Source organism: Lolium rigidum, chromosome 1 (assembly GCF_022539505.1).
Source record: "Lolium rigidum isolate FL_2022 chromosome 1, APGP_CSIRO_Lrig_0.1, whole genome shotgun sequence".
Lineage (NCBI taxonomy): Eukaryota > Viridiplantae > Streptophyta > Magnoliopsida > Poales > Poaceae > Lolium > Lolium rigidum.
Genome location: NC_061508.1, coordinates 311,241,677 through 311,262,611, shown reverse-complemented (window position 1 = coordinate 311,262,611; position 20,935 = coordinate 311,241,677). Strand labels below are relative to the sequence as shown.

Genomic DNA, 20,935 nt, shown 5'->3' with positions numbered 1-20,935 from the left:
TTACCGGTTACCTGAAATATAGGAAATACCCTGAATGTACACCACTATTTTCAGTTCCGATGCGAAAACAGAATAAGAAGAACAAAAAAGGTTGTCTTATATGTTTGTGCAATGTACTTGTCGTCGACACCAGTGCATGCTTTGATCGCCGTCGTCGTCACGGCCGGCCGACGCCGGTTGTCATGTCGATCAGTGCCACGACTGTTACGGTCACCGGAGGAGTTTGAGCGCCTTCTCGAGGATGGGCCTGAACCTGGCGATGTCGAGGCGGACGTCCTGCTTGCCGAGGTAGATCTCATCGACGAGCGACCAGCTTTGCTTGTGTATGGGGCCCGGGTCCATGAACACCGGGTGGCTCCTTGGGTACAGCTCCGACAGCGTGCTCTCCTCCGCCGTGATGTTGTACTGCAGGTACCTCATGTTCATGTCCCTCGGCGGCACCCCGTACTCGTCCATGGCCAGCCCCTCCATCCGCCCCAGCGGTACCACCTGCATCACCACCGCGTTCATCGGCAGGAACACCAGGTTCGTCAGCCCGGAACCATGCACCGCCAGCATTGCGTCGAACGCGTTCACCGTCGCCGACGCCTCCGCCATCCGAGCCTGCCCGCTGTCGTCCTTCACTGTCTCGTCGCCTTGTTTCTTTGCCGGCGTCATCAGGTCCGACGCCGTCACCTCGAACCCGACGTCCTCGGCGGCGGCCATGATCTCCTCCAGGTTCATGAACCGTCGCCGCGACGGTCGCGTGACGACCAGCAGCCGCGGCTTCCTCCTCTCCTCGTCACCCTCCTCCGTCCGGATGGCGTGCTCCCGGGGTAGCCCGTACCGCCACATGAGGAACCGCTTGAAGTCCACCATGGACACGTTGTTGGGCGCGCGGCGCGGATCGATGCTCAGGTCCTTGTGGCTCCTCAGCCCCACGGTGACGCTCCGGTAGCAGTGCACCCGCGCGTCGGCGTCGAGGTCCACCACCTCGTGCCGCGTCAGCCCGTCCACGATCTCGCCGTACTTGCCGAACCACCAAGCCTGCTTGTAGGTCACCAGGAGCTGCACCTCGCGCCCCAGGTGCCGCGTGGTGATGAAGAGAGGGATGATGTTGTCGTTGAAGTCGTGGTAGTAGTTGCCGCAGTACCCGCCGTTGGAGTAGAGCACGGCGGGCACGTCCTCGTGCATCACGTCGCACGCCGGAGCCTCGCTGGCGGAGGCGAGCCGCAGAGTGAACTCGGTGATGCCGTTCATGATGCGTGACTCCCCCTTGCGCGTGTACGGCTTCATTTTCCAGCTCGTCGCGTCGGCGGAGATCCATGTGGCGTTCGCGCCCACGACGTCCCCCGCGGTGGTGCCGCGGCGAGGGGTCACGATGAAGACCTCCGACGTGCTTCCACGGACTCGGATAGCGCCGGCCAGCTCGCAGTAGTCGGACCTCGTGTCGTTGAACTCGCAGCTCACATGTGGCTCAGGGACGAACTCCTCCTCTGCATTGCACAAATTCACATCACAAATCATGATTCTTTCCCTGGATTACGGAACTAATCAATCACATTGTATAATGCATGTTGATGATATACGCACCTGCCAAATTGAAGAAGCTCCTGCTATCCATCAAGAGTGATGGAAAAGGCTTGCCTGAAGATTAAAACCTCAGCGTCAAATCCACATTTCCATTACAAGAATCGATGAGTATTGGCATGGTACTGATGAGTTCAACCATCAATTAATCAAACATTGTAACCATTTCTCTGACAAAACAATGCATTGCGAGAAAGAATTTGTGGACACATACCTATCACCAAGAACTGAACTCCTGCGATGAGCAGCAGCAGGGAAAGGCTGCATGAAGGATGTCCCCTGCTTTTCTTTAAGCTCTTGCTCCTCACAGGCAGAGGCACCTTCATCTCTGCAGCTTGACAACCTCACAAAGCAGAAAGAGCTATATGCCACACTACTAATATCCACCATGAGCGGAACGAACTCTTGAAGTACATTAGTGGTACGCACGGCGAGCCGATGATTACTTAACTCGGAGAGGAATTAAAAACTGGTACGATAATGACGGATTATCCTTCTAGCTCCCGCAATGCTTCCCATAAGGTTGCACGATCTTTGTGACTGCTCTGCATTATCAGTGTAGCTAAGAATACTAATATTTTCAGATGGAAACGCTGCAAAAAAAAAAGGAGGCAAGACTTACCTTATCTAATAATAAATAACAATTTTGCTAATTAAGTTAGAACTCATTCAACTCAAAAACCATCTGATTTGCATCGGGATTCATGTGCCTATAAGTTCTAAGCGGGATTGCAATTGAGACTATTGGTTGCAAGTGGGATGATTTTTTGTTGCAAGTGATATTAAACGTTGCAAGTGAGAGTTGCAACTTGCAACTAATATTTTTCAGTTGTAAGTAAAGTTGCAACTAATATTATTCATGTATTCAGTAGTACATGTCTCTGATAAAATGTAGCATATGGTTGACTACAAAGCCCTTAAAAATAGTATGTACCCTTTTGACTAGCATCTGCTGCCAGACTATCAGTGTGATCGTGATTCCATCGCCATTGGAGAGTTTATACTACTCCCCTCTGACTTTGCAACTTGCGTCTCTCTAGACAGTGTGTATATGCATGATCGATTGGTTGATTGCAGGAAGGTAGTATTGCTGGCCACGTCGGTCTCAAGTAGACATGATGACATTTATACGTGGGGAACTATTCCTTTGGTCCCTACAAGAAAACGAGAAATAGAGTAATACTAGTTGAATGCCCGTGCTTCGCCACGGCTCAAAAAACTTAACTATTTGGTAGAACAAAATTTATCGCATGAAATTTTAGTTCAAGAATTATGTCCTATTAGAGCTATGTTGTACAACCTCAACAGTTCCTTGTTTTTCTCACGTTCTGTAAAATGTTTACAAATCAATAAAAAAATGTTTATTAAAGGAATACAGTAGGAAAGAAGTTTTGATTCACAATGCTACCTTATTTGATATGGTATCCATACATGGTACAAAACAAGTATCGGACCGATCTACAGTGGCACGTCGTAGAATCAATCTACTCCCTCTCTCGGTCCCACCTATATGAAAAGGCTAATAAACCCGTCTTAATTCATCATACATGGTAACTAAAACCACAAACAATGAGTCTATAATCAATTCCCCACAAATTTTGCTGCATCACAACCTTTTAAATTATATCCTTTTCTTCCATGTATGTATCTTCCTCCTCTCGGATGTCCATCTATTCTCTTATCGGCTATAGAGCCAATGTTTTTTTTACTTCCAACCAGCAACATCGTATATTGCATCATTTCTTCATCGTATACGTACATTTTCCTAATCATTGAATCTACGCCATTGAAGCCCCTACCGGTGAACTCACCAGGTAGCCCCACAACACTCTACCTTTTGCATGTTGTTGTTATTGTTCTCCGCTATGTTGCCATCCTCCTTGGCATCTCTTTTCCATGTATCTTCTCCTACCTTGGAGAATTAATGTTTGAATATTTGATACTCTTTTTTTTTTCTCTCCACTCTACATCCACATTTGTCCCTATGATGATGCTTGACTCCTTGCATTATTTCACTCCAACTTTGTCCGTGCGATGACGCTCAACACTTAAAAGTAACATTCGTTGTGATGGAATATTAATAAATATTTACACTTATTTTTCACTATAAAACACACATGTGAAAGTGCATGAACCTTGTGATTATGTTACAAACCCTGACATCTATTTTCCATTTACCATCTCTAGAGGCAACTTGCAGCAGTTCATATTCCCTCTTATGTCATATTCGGTTAATCCCATCCAAGGGGGTTTCAGATTTTGACATGCATGGACTTATTCCCCCTCAATCTGATTCAGTAGCCACCAAACCGATGGATGGAGCCATATTTCACGTCTTGCTTTAATGAAGAGAAAGGTTCATGTAGAAAGTCAGCCTCACTGGATTCAACAAGTTTATAAGCACTTCAGACAAACACTCTCGTGGTTTCTGATTATCCGATAAATATTAATATATTCTTGGTGATATTGGTCACCCATATATCTCTTGCTAACACACAAGCACACACGGTGCAAACCTCTCTAGTCTTATTCCATTCAAGAACTATCATCCTTTCTTACAGACCTATCAAGCAACTTTTGACTATTTCTGTAACTCGATGTGGCACACGACCCATGTCTTTCGTTCATTGGCTGAAGCTCTTACATAGGAACTATACCTTCCTCCATTTCGAAAAAAAAGGAACTATACCTTCCTGACTTTTTGGTTCCGCTCTTCTCCTAGTGTTGCTCCCTTGTTGCATGTAGTTGCTCCTAATTTCTCCTAGCTGTCAAGTAAGGTAGGTCTGTTCATATTTAGAAGTAAATTACATCTATGGTAATACTTAGTGTCCTAGTGCGCCAGTAAGAATATTTAATTGTTCCTGAAAATACATGCAATAGATTCTATGCAAAGAAAATAGTCAAAAGTCAATATCTCATAAAATTTCGAAACAGAAAAGACACACTACTAATAACATACAAATTAAGAATATCGTACAAGTTGTTCTGTTTTTCTGGGATAGTTGACAAATTTGATAGCCTAATTTGAGCAAACCCTTTCAGGTACATTAGACCCTTGTAGATAAAAATGATATATCCATCTAGATAAATTCCGACAGCAGTGAAAAATAAAACATTCATCTCGCAATATAATTTTCGAAACAAAAAAGCAAAATTATATAGCTAGATTGACCAGTGTGCATAGCTACGGACATAGAGCAAATTTTCAATTCCTTGTATTTTGATTTACACTTCTGATAAATTCACTACATCGATCTAGTCGATCTAGTAAGTGGTATGTGTCATGCATAAGTTCACTATATCCATCTAGACAATCTACCAAGCTCGCTACCTTTTCTGTGTGTGAGTGCTAGCTACATCAATCTAGCGAGCTTGGCTCATTGCATACAAATTAAATACAAAAAAAAGCAGAGTAAGAGCCGGCTGAGATGCGCGAGGGAGAGAGGTTACCTGATTTTGATGGGAGAATAGATGACTCCGCCCGGCGGGCGCTATTGTGCTTGATCGGTGATGTGATGGGATCTAGGGTGAGTCTTTGTGCGGAACAAACAACGCGGACCGGAGCAGGCGAGGTAGAGAATGGAGTCGGTCACACCGTAATGATCCTTGATCATTCATGTCGAACTGATTTATATCAGTTTGATCCATTGACAAATTACGAAGATAAGGAATAAAAGATTCCATTGACAGAGACGAGTATTGGTGAAACCATTATAGTCGTGCCTAGTAATTAGCATATCTTAAGGCCACACAAGGCCGCACTCTGGGAGCTCGGCTAAATCGGAAAAAAATGGTGCACTCTCACTGAAATTGTTGTCCGAAAACGATCGAATCTCCTCTTAAATCTTCTCATCTCTTGCGGACAGAGGGATTAGTGAAAGGGGGCACGTACCAATCTAGATAGACTCAATCCGTAGGCCGCCGGATTCTAGCACGACGACGATGTGCTGGGGGTCACCCCCTTCCAGAAATCGCCCACATGCCGCCGGTCACCAGGTACTTCATGTCGGCGTCAATGCAGGAAGGCGACGCACGGAGAGGCAAAAGTACGGCTGCAGCGGCGGTTCTGTCCCGACGGAGGCCTTGGCGGTCTGTGGAAGTACGGGTGCGGTCGCTGCGGCTCCGATCCGTCTCGGACCTCGGCGCATCGGATGGACGGCTGAGCCGGCGGCAGCAGATGTTTAGGACCGACACAGGCCTCGACGACGTGCGGTTCAGGCGCGGCATCGACAACACAACTCTGTCACATCTGTGAATGGGGGGAGGGCCAGAGGGGGTTTGGAAGCGACGCGAGGCTAGGGACGTCGGCGTGGTGGAGAACAGATCGACGGCGCTGGCAGAGGCGGTGTAGGGATGGTGGTGGTCACAGATGGGTAAATTGTTTTTTTTTGCTCTTTTCTTGTCGCGCGGGGAGTACGGGAGCAGTTTTTTTTTTTTGACAGAATACGGGAGCAGATTGGGACTTTGTTTCTTTCTTCCACGTGAGGGACGGGCGTGGATCCTCTGCAGTTGTAGTATTACTGTATCCATACAGTAGTTCACAAATCTGCCATCAATTTATAATCGAACGGGCCTCTTCTAACCCTGCGTGCTCACACCTAATTAGAAAAAAAAAGCTTACAGTCAAAATTGCATCTGCTCATTGCAGGACATGTAGGCTCATTGCTGAACTTGCAAGGCCACCGTCGGCAGCGGCCGTAGACGAGGCCAGCCGACTCATTGCTGTACAGCCGTCGAAGAGGCCGGCATACCCGGCCGGCCGGCCAAACAGATCCGTGAGTTAGAACCTACAGATTAAAGGTGGATTAACAGATACCTCTATTGCAGTTGCACCTGCTTAGCCCGATTGATCAATCCGTATTCTATATAGACAGTAGGAGATGATGGTGTTTTGTTTTTTGCGTCTGTTTAGAAGTCATGCCTAGGAATAGAAGGAGGTCCGTTCGATTGCATTTGATGGCTGATTAGGTGAATTACTGTACCCGTACAGTAATAGTACAACTGTAGAGGAGCTGCGTCCGGGACGGACGGGAGCTAGTAGTTAGGTAGCTTAATTAGCGCGAAGTATGGATTAAGATGTGCCATGCCGCTCGAGGCTGGAGTTGTTTTGTTAGTTGCGTTTTCTTTGTGACGTGGGGGTATTATTGTCCATCCTGAAAATGTGACACCAGGCATTCACCAGTTTGCTCTTAATAGTAGAGATATATCCTCGGTCACTAGTATAATGCAGGTGTATAACCAAGAATGTTTAGCCAGGTGTATATTATTGGACGATCTGAATTTATTGATAGGGAGATGTTGGGCTATGATCTAGCCACAGGCTGCAGGCACCGCTAGCTGATAGACAAATGGAAGTGAAGCCTTTTCAGCGAGAGAGGATCGATGATTGGGAATGTAATAGTTCAGTTAGCAACTCGAGAGCATTTGCCTATCTTACTTTTAGCAACTCCAGAGCATTTTAGTATGTAGGGTAAATTTAAACATGCACCTTATGAAGCGTTGTATACTAAGTTGAGTTTGTTTTTGGAATATCAAAATGTAAAAGAAGTCCAATGTGTTGCCATTGTGAGTCTCAAACAATCTCTGAATTGAATATTGATGTACACATGAATAAGGAGAACGAAATGAGTCAAGAGGTTCGCCTAACGTCTCTGGCTCATGACTATGATGCAACTCTCATGTATTAGGCGACACGGGGAACCCTAGCCGCCGCCGCTCCTTGAAGCCTCCCACCACCCTCCCCCGCTTCGCCGCCGCCGGAGGGGCCATCGGCAAAGCCGTGCGTGCCCCAGGGAAGGTGGCGGCGGGGCTCCTTTCTTCTCCCGGCTCAAGGGAGATCTCAGGGCAGCACGTTTTCGGCTTCTGCTGCGGGCGGGCGCGGTCGATGCGTGCCGCGGAGGCTGGTCTGGCTGGGCTCGGCGGCGGGGTTGGCGTCTGGAGGTCGAGGAGGCGTGCGGCTGGAGGTGCGTACCGGCGCGGCGGCGGATCTGCTTCGGGTGGCTGTGGCGGCGGGGCTCCATCGGGTGGACACGGCGACGGAGCTGCAGCGGAAGGCCGCGGCGGCGGCGCCTGAGGATGGCCACGGCGGAGGGGGCCGCGACGGAGGGGCCTGCCGGGGGCCACGGCGGCGGTGCTGCCTCGGGGGGCCGCGGCGGTGGGCGGGCCCCGATCTGGGCCTGTCGGGCCATGCGGGCCGCGGCCGCTGTTGGCTTTGGGCGGCGTCTCCGTCTTGGCGCTGGGATGGCGCGGTGCCGGGATGGCAGTGCGGCGGTTTCGGGTGGTGCGGGTGCTCATGTCTGCGGTCTTTGGCGTTCTTCGTCAAGCCCCGTGTCGGTGTTGTTCGGCGTCCCCTCTATGTGGCGTTCCGGCGGCGCCCACGGTGTTCTTCGGCGGTACTCCGTTGGCTTCAGGCGGTGCAGCCCTCTGCGCGTCGGCGGCTTCCGGAAGGATGCTCAGCGGTTGTAGGTGGTGGTTTGTGCCGGTCCTTGTTGGGCGGACGCGAGGTCTTGGAATTCTTCGCTGGGCGAAAGCTCTGTCTTGGCGGGCGGCCAGGACCGACGACGGTGACGCCTGCGGGCGCCGCATACTTCTTGAAGGCGTCGTCGAAGCGGGTGTTTCTTGTTCTCCGTTCGGGCTCTCCGGGGGAAACCCTAGATCCCTCGCGGGATCGGGCGTGGGCGGCGCTTTTGCGTCGCTTTGCCTCTTGGGGGCTGATACGTCTCCGACGTATCGATAATTTCTTATGTTCCATGCCATATTATTGATGATACCTACATGTTTTATGCACACTTTATGTCATATTCGTGCATTTTCTGGAACTAACCTATTAACAAGATGCCGAAGAGCCGATTCTTTGTTTTCTGCTGTTTTTGGTTTCAGAAATCCTAGTAACGAAATATTCTCGGAATTGGACGAAATCAAGACCCCGGGTCCTATTTTGCCACGAAGCTTCCGGAAGACCGAAGAGGAGTCGAAGTGGGGCCACGAGGGGCCGCCACTATAGGGCGGCGCGGCCCAGGTCTTGGCCGCGCCGACCTGTAGTGTGGGGCCCCCGTGTGGCCCCCCACGTTGCCCTTCCGCCTACTTAAAGCCTCCGTCACGAAACCCCTGATGCGAAAAACCACGATACGGAAAATCTTACTGAGACGCCGCCGCCGCCAATCCCATCTCGGGGGATTCTGGAGATCTCCTCCGGCACCCTGCCGGAGAGGGGATTCATCTCCCGGAGGACTCTTCACCGCCATGGTCGCCTCCGGAGTGATGAGTGAGTAGTTCACCCCTGGACTATGGGTCCATAGCAGTAGCTAGATGGTTGTCTTCTCCTCATTGTGCTTCATTGTTGGATCTTGTGAGCTGCCTAACATGATCAAGATCATCTATCCGTAATGCTATATGTTGTGTTTGTCGGGATCCGATGGATAGAGAATACCATGTTATGTTAATTATCAAGTTATTACCTATGTGTTGTTTATGATCTTGCATGCTCTCCGTTATTAGTAGAGGCTCTGGCCAAGTTGATGCTAGTAACTCCAAGAGGGAGTATTTATGCTCGATAGTGGGTTCATGCCCGCATTGACACCTGGGGAGTGACGAAACCCCTAAGGTTGTGTTGTGCTTGTTGCCACTAGGGATAAAACATTGATGCTATGTCCGAGGATGTAGTTATTTATTACATTACGCACCATACTTAATGCAATTTTCTCGTTGTTAGCAACTTAATACCGGAGGGGTTCGGACGATAACCCGAAGGTGGACTTTTTAGGCATAGATGCGGTTGGATGGCGGTCTATGTACTTTGTCGTAATGCCCAATTAAATCTCACTGTACTTATCATGACATGTATGTGCATTGTTATGCCCTCTCTATTTGTCAATTGCCCGACCGTAATTTGTTCACCCAACATGCTTTTATCTTATGGGAGAGACACCTCTAGTGAACTGTGGACCCCGGTCCATTCTTTTATACTTCGAAATACAAATCTGCTTGCAATACTTGTTTTTCTGTTTTCTCTGCAAACAATCATCTTCCACACAATACGGTTAATCCTTTGTTACAGCAAGCCGGTGAGATTGACAACCTCAACTGTTTCGTTGGGGCAAAGTACTTTGGTTGTGTTGTGCGGGTTCCACGTTGGCGCCGGAATCTACGGTGTTGCGCCGCACTACATCCCGCCGCCATCAACCTTCAACGTGGTTCTTGACTCCCTACTTGGTTCGATTAAACCTTGGTTTCTAGCGAGAGAAACTTGCCGCTGTGCGCATCACACCTTCCTCTTGGGGTTCCCAACGGACGTGTCAATTACACGCATCAAGCAAATTTCTGGCGCCGTTGCCGGGGAGATCAAGACACGCTGCAAGGGGAGTCTCCACTTCTCAATCTCTTTACTTTGTTTTTGTCTTGCTTTATTTTATTTACTACTTTGTTTGCTGCACTTATATCAAAACACAAAAAAATTAGTTACTTGTTTTACTTTACTTAATATCATGCATGTTTTTATTTCACTAGTTAAGCATAATGGAAAATAACAAAAATATGAGAGATCTTTATGAACTTTATCTTGAATTAGGACATGATGTGTTTGAAGAGAGAATTAAAAAACCCATGAAACTTTATATGCATGCTAATGGGAATGTTATTACTATGGATGCTTTGAACACCATTGTTGCTAATGCTATGGAAAATTCTAAGCTTGGGGAAGGCTGGCTCGATGAGCATGATCTTTTTAGTCCCCCAAGCATTGAGGAGAAAATTTTCTTTTATGATTACAATATGCCTCCTATATATGATGATAGCCACTTTGTTGAATTTGCTCCCACTACAACTAATAAAATTGATTATGCTTACGTGGAGAGTAATAATTTTATGCATGAGACTCATGATAAGAATGCTTTATGTGATAGTTATATTGTTGAGTTTGCTCATGATGCTACTGAAAGTTATTATGAGAGAGGAAAATATGGTTGTAGAAATTTTCATGTTACTAAAATGCCTCTCTATGTGCTGAAATTTTTGAAGCTACACTTGTTTTATCTTCCTATGCTTGTCACTTTGCTCTTCATGAACTTGTTTATTTACAAGATTCCTATGCATAGGAAGCATGTTAGACTTAAATGTGTTTTGAATTTGCTTCTTGATGCTCTCTTTTGCTTCAACTACTATTTCTTGCGAGTGCATCATTAAAATTGCTGAGCCCATCTTAATGGCTATAAAGAAAGAACTTCTTGGGAGATAACCCATGTGTTATTTTGCTACAGTATTTTTGTTTTATATTTGAGTCTTGGAAGTTGTTTACTACTGTAGCAACCTCTTCTTATCTTAGTTTTATGTTTTGTTGTGCCAAGTAAAGTCTTTGATAGTAAAGTAAATACTAGATTTGGATTACTGCGCGAGAAACAGATTTCTTTGCTGTCACGAATCTGGGTCTAATTCTCCGTAGGTAACTCAGAAAATTAAGCCAATTTACGTGAGTGATCCTCAGATATGTACGCAACTTTCATTCAATTTGGGCATTTTCATTTGAGCAAGTCTGGTGCCCTAATAAAATCCATATTTACGGACTGTTCTGTTTTGACAGATTCTGCCTTTTATTTCGCATTGCCTCTTTTGCTATGTTGGATGAATTTCTTTGATCCATTAATGTCCAGTAGCTTGATGCAATGTCCAGAAGTGTGAAGAATGATTGTGTCACCTCTGAACATGTTAATTTTTATTGTGCACTAACCCTCTAATGAGTTGTTTCGAGTTTGGTGTGGAGGAAGTTTTCAAGGATCAAGAGAGGAGTATGATACAATATGATCAAGGAGAGTGAAAGCTCTAAGCTTGGGGATGCCCCGGTGGTTCACCCCTGCATATTCTAAGAAGACTCAAACGTCTAAGCTTGGGGATGCCCAAGGCATCCCTTCTTCATCGACAACATTATCGGGTTCCTCCCCGAAACTATATTTTTATTCCGTCACATCTTATGCACTTTGCTTGGAGCGTCGGTTTGTTTTTGTTTTTGTTTTTGTTTTGTTTGAATAAAATGGATCCTAGCATTCACTTTGTGGGAGAGAGACACGCCCCGCTGTAGCATATGGACAAGTATGTCCTTAGGCTCTACTCATAGTATTCATGGCGAAGTTTCTTCTTCGTTAAATTGTTATATGGTTGGAATTGGAAAATACTACATGTAGTAATTATAAAATGTCTTGGATAATTTGATACTTGGCAATTGTTGTGCTCATGTTTAAGCTCTTGCATCATATACTTTGCACCCATTAATGAAGAAACACTTAGAGCTTGCTAATTTGGTTTGCATATTTGGTTTCTCTAGAGTCTAGATAATATCTAGTATTGAGTTTTGAACAACAAGGAAGACGGTGTAGAGTCTTATAATGTTTACAATATTTCTTTTATGTGAGTTTTGCTGCACCGTTCATCCTTGTGTTTGTTTCAAATAACCTTGCTAGCCTAAACCTTGTATCGAGAGGGAATACTTCTCATGCATCCAAAATCCTTGAGCCAACCACTATGCCATTTGTGTCCACCATACCTACCTACTACATGGTATTTGTCCGCCATTCCAAAGTAAATTGCTTGAGTGCTACCTTTAAAATTTCCATCATTCACCTTTGCAATATATAGCTCATGGGACAAATAGCTTAAAAACTATTGTGGTATTGAATATGTACTTATGCACTTTATCTCTTATTAAGTTGCTTGTTGTGCGATAACCATGCTTACGGGGATGCCATCAACTATTCTTTGTTGAATATCATGTGAGTTGCTATGCATGTCCGTCTTGTACGAAGTAAGAGAGATCTACCACGTTAATGGTTGGAGCATGCATATTGTTAGAGAAGAACATTGGGCCGCTAACTAAAGCCATGATTCATGGTGGAAGTTTCGAGTTTTGGACATATATCCTCAATCTCATATGAGAATAATAATTGTTGCCACATGCTTATGCATTAAAGAGGAGTCCATTATCTGTTGTCCATGTTGTCCCGGTATGGATGTCTAAGTTGAGAATAATCAAAAGCGAGAAATCCAAAATGCGAGCTTTCTCCTTAGACCTTTGTACGAGCGGCATGGAGAGTACCCCATTGTGACACTTGGTTAAAACATGTGTATTGCGATGATCCGGTAGTCCAAGCTAATTAGGACAAGGTGCGGGCACTATTAGTATACTATGCATGAGGCTTGCAACTTGTAAGATATAATTTTCATAACTCATATGCTTTATTACTACCGTTGACAAAATTGTTTCATGTTTTCAAAATAAAAGCTCTAGCACAAATATAGCAATCGATGCTTTCCTCTTTGAAGGACCATTCTCTTTACTTTTTATGTTGAGTCAGTTCACCTATTTCTCTCCATCTCAAGAAGCAAACACTTGTGTGAACTGTGCATTGATTCCTACATACTTGCATATTGCACTTGTTATATTACTCTATGTTGACAATTATCCATGAGATATACATGTTACAAGTTGAAAGCAACCGCTGAAACTTAAGCTTCCTTTGTGTTGCTTCAATACCTTTACTTTGATTTATTGCTTTATGAGTTAACTTTTATGCAAGACTTATTGATGCTTGTCTTGAAGTACTATTCATGAAAAGTCTTTGCTTTATGATTCACTTGTTTACTCATGTCATTACCATTGTTTTGATCGCTGCATTCATTACATATGTTTACAAATAGTATGATCAAGGTTATGATGGCATGTCACTTCAGAAATTATCTTTGTTATCGTTTTACCTGCTCGGGACGAGCCGAACTAAGCTTGGGGATGCTGATACGCCTCCGACGTATCGATAATTTCTTATGTTCCATGCCATATTATTGATGATACCTACATGTTTTATGCACACTTTATGTCATATTCGTGCATTTTACGGAACTAACCTATTAACAAGATGCCGAAGAGCCGGTTGTTGTTTTCTCGCTGTTTTTGGTTTCAGAAATCCTAGTAACGAAATATTCTCGGAATTGGACGAAATCAAGACCCAGGGTCCTATTTTGCCACGAAGCTTCCAAAAGACCGAAGAGGAGTCGAAGTGGGGCCACGAGGGGCCGCCACTATAGGGCGGCGCGGCCCAGGTCTTGGCCGTGCCGACCTGTAGTGTGGGGCCCTCGTGTGGCCCCCCACGTTGCCCTTCCGCCTACTTAAAGCCTCCGTCACGAAACCCCTTGATGTCTACGGGAGCTTCTATTCTTGTAGACAGTGTTGGGCCTCCAAGAGCAGAGGTTTGTAGAACAGCAGCAAGTTTCCCTTAAGTGGATCACCCAAGGTTTATCGAACTCAGGGAGGAAGAGGTCAAAGATATCCCTCTCATGCAACCCTGCAACCACAAAGCAAGAAGTCTCTTGTGTCCCCAACACACCTAATAGGTGCACTAGTTCGGCGAAGAGATAGTGAAATACGGGTGGTATGAATAAGTAGTAGCAACGGCACCGGAAAAGTGCTTTGCCCGGGACGAGTAAACAAGCGTAGTAACGCAGCGGTAGTAACGCGGTAAAACGAGTAAACAAGCAGCGATAGCGATATTTAGGAACAAGGCCTAGGGATTAGACTTTCACTAGTGGACACTCTCAACTTTGATCACATAACAGAACAGATAAAGGCATACTCTACACTCTTGTTGGATGATGAACACATTGCGTAGGATTACACGAACCCTCAATGCCGGAGTTAACAAGCTCCACAATAATGCTCATATTTTAGTAACCTTTAGTGTAAGATAGATCAAAAGACTAAACCAAGTACTAACATAGCATGCACACTTGTCACCTTCATGCATATGTAGGAGGAATAGATCACATCAATATTATCATAGCAATAGTTAACTTCGCAATCTACAAGAGATCATGATCATAGCATAAACCAAGTACTAACACGGTGCACACATCTGTCACCTTTGCACACGTGCGGGAGGAATAAAACTACTTTAATAACATTGCTAGAGTAGCACATAGATAAATTGTGATACAAACACATTGCAATCATAAAGAGATATAAATAAGCACTTCACTACGCCATTCATAACGGTGAGTAAGTATTCTGTGAAATATAGCCTAAGAGACCCACACGGTGCACACACTTGTCACCTTTACACACGTGGGACAAGGAGTCTCCGGAGATCACATAAGTAAAACTCACTTGACTAGCATAATGACATCTAGATTACAAGCATCATCATATGAATCTCAATCATGTAAGGCAGCTCATGAGATTATTGTATTGAAGCACATAGGAGAGAGATGAACCACATAGCTACCGGTACAGCCCCGAGCCTCGATGGAGAACTACTCCCTCCTCATGGGAGCAGCAGCGGTGATGAAGATGGCGGTGGAGATGGCAGCGGTGTCGATGGAGAAGCCTTCCGGGGGCACTTCCCCGCTCCGGCAGGGTGCCGGAACAGAGACTCCTGTCCCCCAGATCTTGGCTTCGCGATGGCGGCGGCTCTGGAAGGTTTTCCGTATCGTGGTTCTTCGCCCCAGGGTTTTCTCGACGGAGGCTTTAAATAGGCGAAGAGGCGGCGCAGGAGGGTCGAAGGGGTGGCCACACCATATGGCGGCGCGGCCGGGGCCCGGGCCGTGCCGGCCTATGGTCCAGGGGCCCGGTGCCCCCCCTCCGGTCCTTCCCGGGTGTTCTGGATGCTTCCGGTGAAAATAGGAAACTGGGTCTTGATTTCGTCCGATTCCGAGAATATTTCGTTACTAGGATTTCTGAAACCAAAAACAGCAGAAAACAGGAACTGGCACTTCGGCATCTTGTTAATAGGTTAGTTCCAAAAAATGCACGAATATGACATAAAGTGTGCATAAAACATGTAGGTATCATCAATAATATGGCATAGAACATAAGAAATTATCGATACGTCGGAGACGTATCAAGCATCCCCAAGCTTAGTTCTGCTCGTCCCGAGCAGGTAAAACGATAACAAAGATAATTTCTGAAGTGATATGCCATCATAACCTTGATCATACTATTTGTAAACATATGTAGTGGATGCAGCGATCAAAACAATGGTAATGACATGAGTAAACAAGTGAATCATAAAGCAAAGACTTTTCATGAATAGTACTTCAAGACAAGCATCAATAAGTCTTGCATAAGAGTTAACTCATAAAGCAATAAATCAAAGTAAAGGTATTGAAGCAACACAAAGGAAGATTAAGTTTCAGCGGTTGCTTTCAACTTGTAACATGTATATCTCATGGATAATAGTCAACATAGAGTAATATAACAAGTACAATATGCAAGTATGTAGGAATCAATGCACAATTCACACAAGTGTTTGCTTCTTGAGGTGGAGAGAGATAGGTGAGCCGACTCAATATAAAAGTAAAGAGAATGGTCCTTCAAAGAGGAAAGCATCGATTGCTATATTTGTGCTAGAGCTTTTATTTTGAAAACATGAAACAATTTTGTCAACGGTAGTAATAAAGCATATGAGTTATGTACATTATATCTTACAAGTTGCAAGTCTCATGCATAGTATACTAATAGTGCCCGCACCTTGTCCTAATTAACTTGGACTACCGGATCTTTGCAATGCACATGTTTTGACCAAGTGTCACAATGGGGTACCTCCATGCCGCTCGTACAAAGGTCTAAGGAGAAAGCTCACATTTTGGATTTCTCGCTTTTGATTATTCTCAACTTAGACATCCATACCGGGACAACATGGACAACAGATAATGGACTCCTCTTTAATGCATAAGCATGTGGCAACAATTATTATTCTCATATGAGATTGAGGATATATGTCCAAAGCTGAAACTTCCACCATGAATCATGGCTTTAGTTAGCGGCCCAAAGTTCTTCTCTAACAATATGCATGCTCCAACCATAAAGGTGGTAGATCTCTCTTGCTTCGGACAAGACGGACATGCATAGCAACTCACATGATATCCAACAAAGAATAGTTGATGGCGTCCCCGAAACATGGTTATCGCTCAACAAGCAACTTAATAAGAGATAAAGTGCATAAGTACATATTCAATACCACAATAGTTTTTAAGCTATTTGTCCCATGAGCTATATATTGCAAAGGTGAATGATGGAATTTTAAAGGTAGCACTCAAGCAATTTACTTTGGAATGGCGGATAAATACCATGTAGTAGGTAGGTATGGTGGACACAAATGGCATAGTGGTTGGCTCAAGGATTTTGGATGCATGAGAAGTATTCCCTCTCGATACAAGGTTTAGGCTAGCAAGGTTATTTGAAACAAACACAAGGATGAACGGTACAGCAAAACTCACATAAAAGACATATGGTAAACATTATAAGGCTCCATACCGTCTTCCTTGTTGTTCAAAACTCAATACTAGATGTTATCTAGACTCTAGAGAAACCAAATATGCAAACCAAATTAGCAAGCTCTAAGTATTTCTTCATTAATGGGTGCAAAGTATATGATGCAAGAGCTTAAACATGAGCACAACAATTGCCAAGTATCAAATTATCCAAGACATTTTAGAGTTACTACATGTAGCATTTTCCAATTCCAACCATATAACAATTTAACGAAGAAGAAACTTCGCCATGAATACTATGAGTAGAGCCTAAGGACATACTTGTCCATATGCTACAGCGGAGCGTGTCTCTCTCCCATAAAGTGAATGCTAGGATCCATTTTATTCAAACAAAACAAAAACAAAAACAAACCGACTCTCCAAGCAAAGTACATAAGATGTGACGGAATAAAAATATAGTTTCAGGGGAGGAACCTGATAATGTTGTCGATGAAGAAGGGGATGCCTTGGGCATCCCCAAGCTTAGATGCTTGAGTCTTCTTAGAATATGCAGGGGTGAACCACCGGGGCATCCCCAAGCTTAGAGCTTTCACTCTCCTTGATCATAGTATATCATCCTCCTCTCTTGACCCTTGAAAACTTCCTCCACACCAAACTCGAAACAAACTCATTAGAGGGTTAGTGCATAATCAAAAACTCACATGTTCAGAGGTGACACAATCATTTTTAACACTTCTGGACATTGCTCAAAGCTACTTGGAAGGTAATGGAACAAAGAAATCCACCCAACACAGCGAAAGAAGCAATGCGAAATAAAAGGCAGAATCTGTCAAAACAGAACAGTCCGTAAAGACGAATTTTAAAAGGGCAACAGGCTTGCTCAAATGAAAATGCCCAAATTGAATGAAAGTTGCGTACATATCTGAGGATCACTCACGTAAATTGTCATAATTTTCTGAGTTACCTACAGAGAATTAGACCCAGATTCGTGACAGCAAAGAAATCTGGAACTGCGCAGTAATCCAAATCTAGTATTTACTTTACTATCAAAGACTTTACTTGGCACAACAAAACATAAAACTAAGATAAGGAGAGGTTGCTACAGTAGTAAACAACTTCCAAGACACAAATATAAAACAAAGTACTGTAGCAAAATAACACATGGGTTATCTCCCAAGAAGTTCTTTCTTTATAGCCATTAAGATGGGCTCAGCAGTTTTAATGATGCACTTGCAAGAAATAGTATTTGAAGCAAAAGAGAGCATCAAGAGGCAAATTCAAAACACATTTAAGTCTAACATGCTTCCTATGCATAGGAATCTTGTAAATAAACAAGTGCATGAAGAGCAAAGTAACAAGCATAGGAAGATAAAACAAGTGTAGCTTCAAAAATTTCAGCACATAGAGAGGCATTTTAGTAACATGAAAATTTCTACAACCATATTTTCCTCTCTCATAATAACTTTCAGTAGCAACATGAGCAAACTCAACAATATAACTATCACATAAAGCATTCTTATCATGAGTCTCATGCATAAAATTATTACTCTCCACATAAGCATAATCAATTTTATTAGTTGTAGTGGGAGCAAATTCAACAAAGTAGCTATCATTATTATTCTCATCATCAAATATAGGAGGCATAGTATAATCATAACAAGCTTTATCCTCCATAGTAGGTGGCACCAAAAGACCACTATCATTATAATCATAAATATGAGGCAAAGTATCATCAAAGAAAATTTTCTCCTCAATGCTTGGGGGACTACAAAGATCATGAAAACCAGCTTCCCCAAGCTTAGAACTTTCTATATTATTATCAACAATGGTGTTCAAAGCGTTCATACTAATATTACTACCGGCATGCAAATAAGATTTCATAGGTTTTTTAATTTTCGCATCAAACAATCCATGTTTTAAATCAGGAAATAGAATAAGAAGCTCATTGTTGTCCATTATGCCAAACTAGTGTAAACAAGAAACAAAAAGATGCAATTGCAGGATCTAAAGGAAATAGCTTCGAGCACAAATACAATGACGCCAGAAAAGTACTTTACCTGGGACCGGAGTATGAGTGCCTTTTTACCTTTCCTCCCGACAACGGCGCCGGAAAAGTGCTTGATGTCTACGGGAGCTTCTATTCTTGTAGACAGGTGTTGGGCCTCCAAGAGCAGAGGTTTGTAGAACAGCGAGCAAGTTTCCCTTAAGTGGATCACCCAAGGTTTATCGAACTTAGGGAGGAAGAGGTCAAAGATATCCCTCTCATGCAACCACTGCAACCACAAAGCAAGAAGTCTCTTGTGTCCCCAACACACCTAATAGGTGCACTAGTTCGGCGAAGAGATAGTGAAATACGAGGTGGTATGAATAAGTAGTAGCAACGGCACCGGAAAAGTGCTTTGCCCGGGACGGTAAACAAGCGAGTAGTAACGCAGCGAGTAGTAACGCAGTAAAAACAGTAAACAAGCAGCGATAGCAGTATTTAGGAACAAGGCCTAGGGATTAGACTTTCACTAGTGGACACTCTCAACTTTGATCACATAACAGAACAGATAAATGCATACTCTACACTCTTGTTGGATGATGAACACATTGCGTAGGATTACACGAACCCTCAATGCCGGAGTTAACAAGCTCCACAATAATTCTCATATTTTAGTAACCTTTAGTGTAAGATAGATCAAAAGACTAAACCAAGTACTAACATAGCATGCACACTGTCACCTTCATGCATATGTAGGAGGAATAGATCACATCAATATTATCATAGCAATAGTTAACTTCGCAATCTACAAGAGATCATGATCATAGCATAAACCAAGTACTAACACGGTGCACACACTTGTCACCTTTGCACACGTGCGGGAGGAATAAAACTACTTTAATAACATTGCTAGAGTAGCACATAGATAAATTGTGATACAAACACATTGCAATCATAAAGAGATATAAATAAGCACTTCACTACGCCATTCATAACGGTGAGTAAGTATTCGTGAAATATAGCCTAAGAGACCCACACGGTGCACACACTGTCACCTTTACACACGTGGGACAAGGAGTCTCCGGAGATCACATAAGTAAAACTCACTTGACTAGCATAATGACATCTAGATTACAAGCATCATCATATGAATCTCAATCATGTAAGGCAGCTCATGAGATTATTGTATTGAAGCACATAGGAGAGAGATGAACCACATAGCTACCGGTACAGCCCCGAGCCTCGATGGAGAACTACTCCCTCCTCATGGGAGCAGCAGCGGTGATGAAGATGGCGGTGGAGATGGCAGCGGTGTCGATGGAGAAGCCTTCCGGGGGCACTTCCCCGCTCCGGCAGGGTGCCGGAACAGAGACTCCTGTCCCCCAGATCTTGGCTTCGCGATGGCGGCGGCTCTGGAAGGTTTTCCGTATCGTGGTTCTTCGCCCCAGGGTTTTCTCGACGGAGGCTTTAAATAGGCGAAGAGGCGGCGCAGGAGGGTCGAAGGGGTGGCCACACCATATGGCGGCGCGGCCAGGGCCTGGGCCGCGCCGGCCTATGGTCTGGGGGCCCAGTGCCCCCCTCTGGTCCTTCCCGGGTGTTCTGGATGCTTCCGGTGAAAATAGGAACATGGGTCTTGATTTCGTCCGATTCCGAGAATATTTCGTTACTAGGATTTCTGAAACCAAAAACAGCGAGAAAACGAGAGCGGCACTTCGGCATCTTGTTAATAGGTTAGTTCCAGAAAATGCACGAATATGACATAAATTGTGCATAAAACATGTAGGTATCATCAATAATATGGCATAGAACATAAGAAATTATCGATACGTCGGAGACGTATCACCCCTGATGCGAAAAACCACGATACGGAAAACCTTACTGAGACGCCGCCGCCGCCAATCCCATCTCGGGGGATTCTGGAGATCTCCTCCGGCACCCTGCCGGAGAGGGATTCATCTCCCGGAGGACTCTTCACCGCCATGGTCGCCTCCGGAGTGATGAGTGAGTAGTTCACCCCTGGACTATGGGTCCATAGCAGTAGCTAGATGGTTGTCTTCTCCTCATTGTGCTTCATTGTTGGATCTTGTGAGCTGCCTAACATGATCAAGATCATCTATCTGTAATTGAAAGATCGAG

General features: G+C 44.5%; 1 long non-coding RNA gene and 1 pseudogene across 1 annotated transcript; both read right to left on the bottom strand.

The window, feature by feature from the left end:
* Nucleotides 1-210: 210 nt before the first annotated feature.
* On the bottom strand, nt 211-1,895 carry LOC124684143 (annotated as a pseudogene).
* Nucleotides 1,896-3,973: 2,078 nt separating this feature from the next.
* LOC124684142 lies at nt 3,974-4,318 on the bottom strand. The gene is made up of 2 exons (XR_006996920.1): nt 4,259-4,318; nt 3,974-4,226 (listed from the first exon to the last, which is right to left on the bottom strand). It is a non-coding gene; the product is annotated as an uncharacterized LOC124684142 (long non-coding RNA).
* Nucleotides 4,319-20,935: the final 16,617 nt, after the last annotated feature.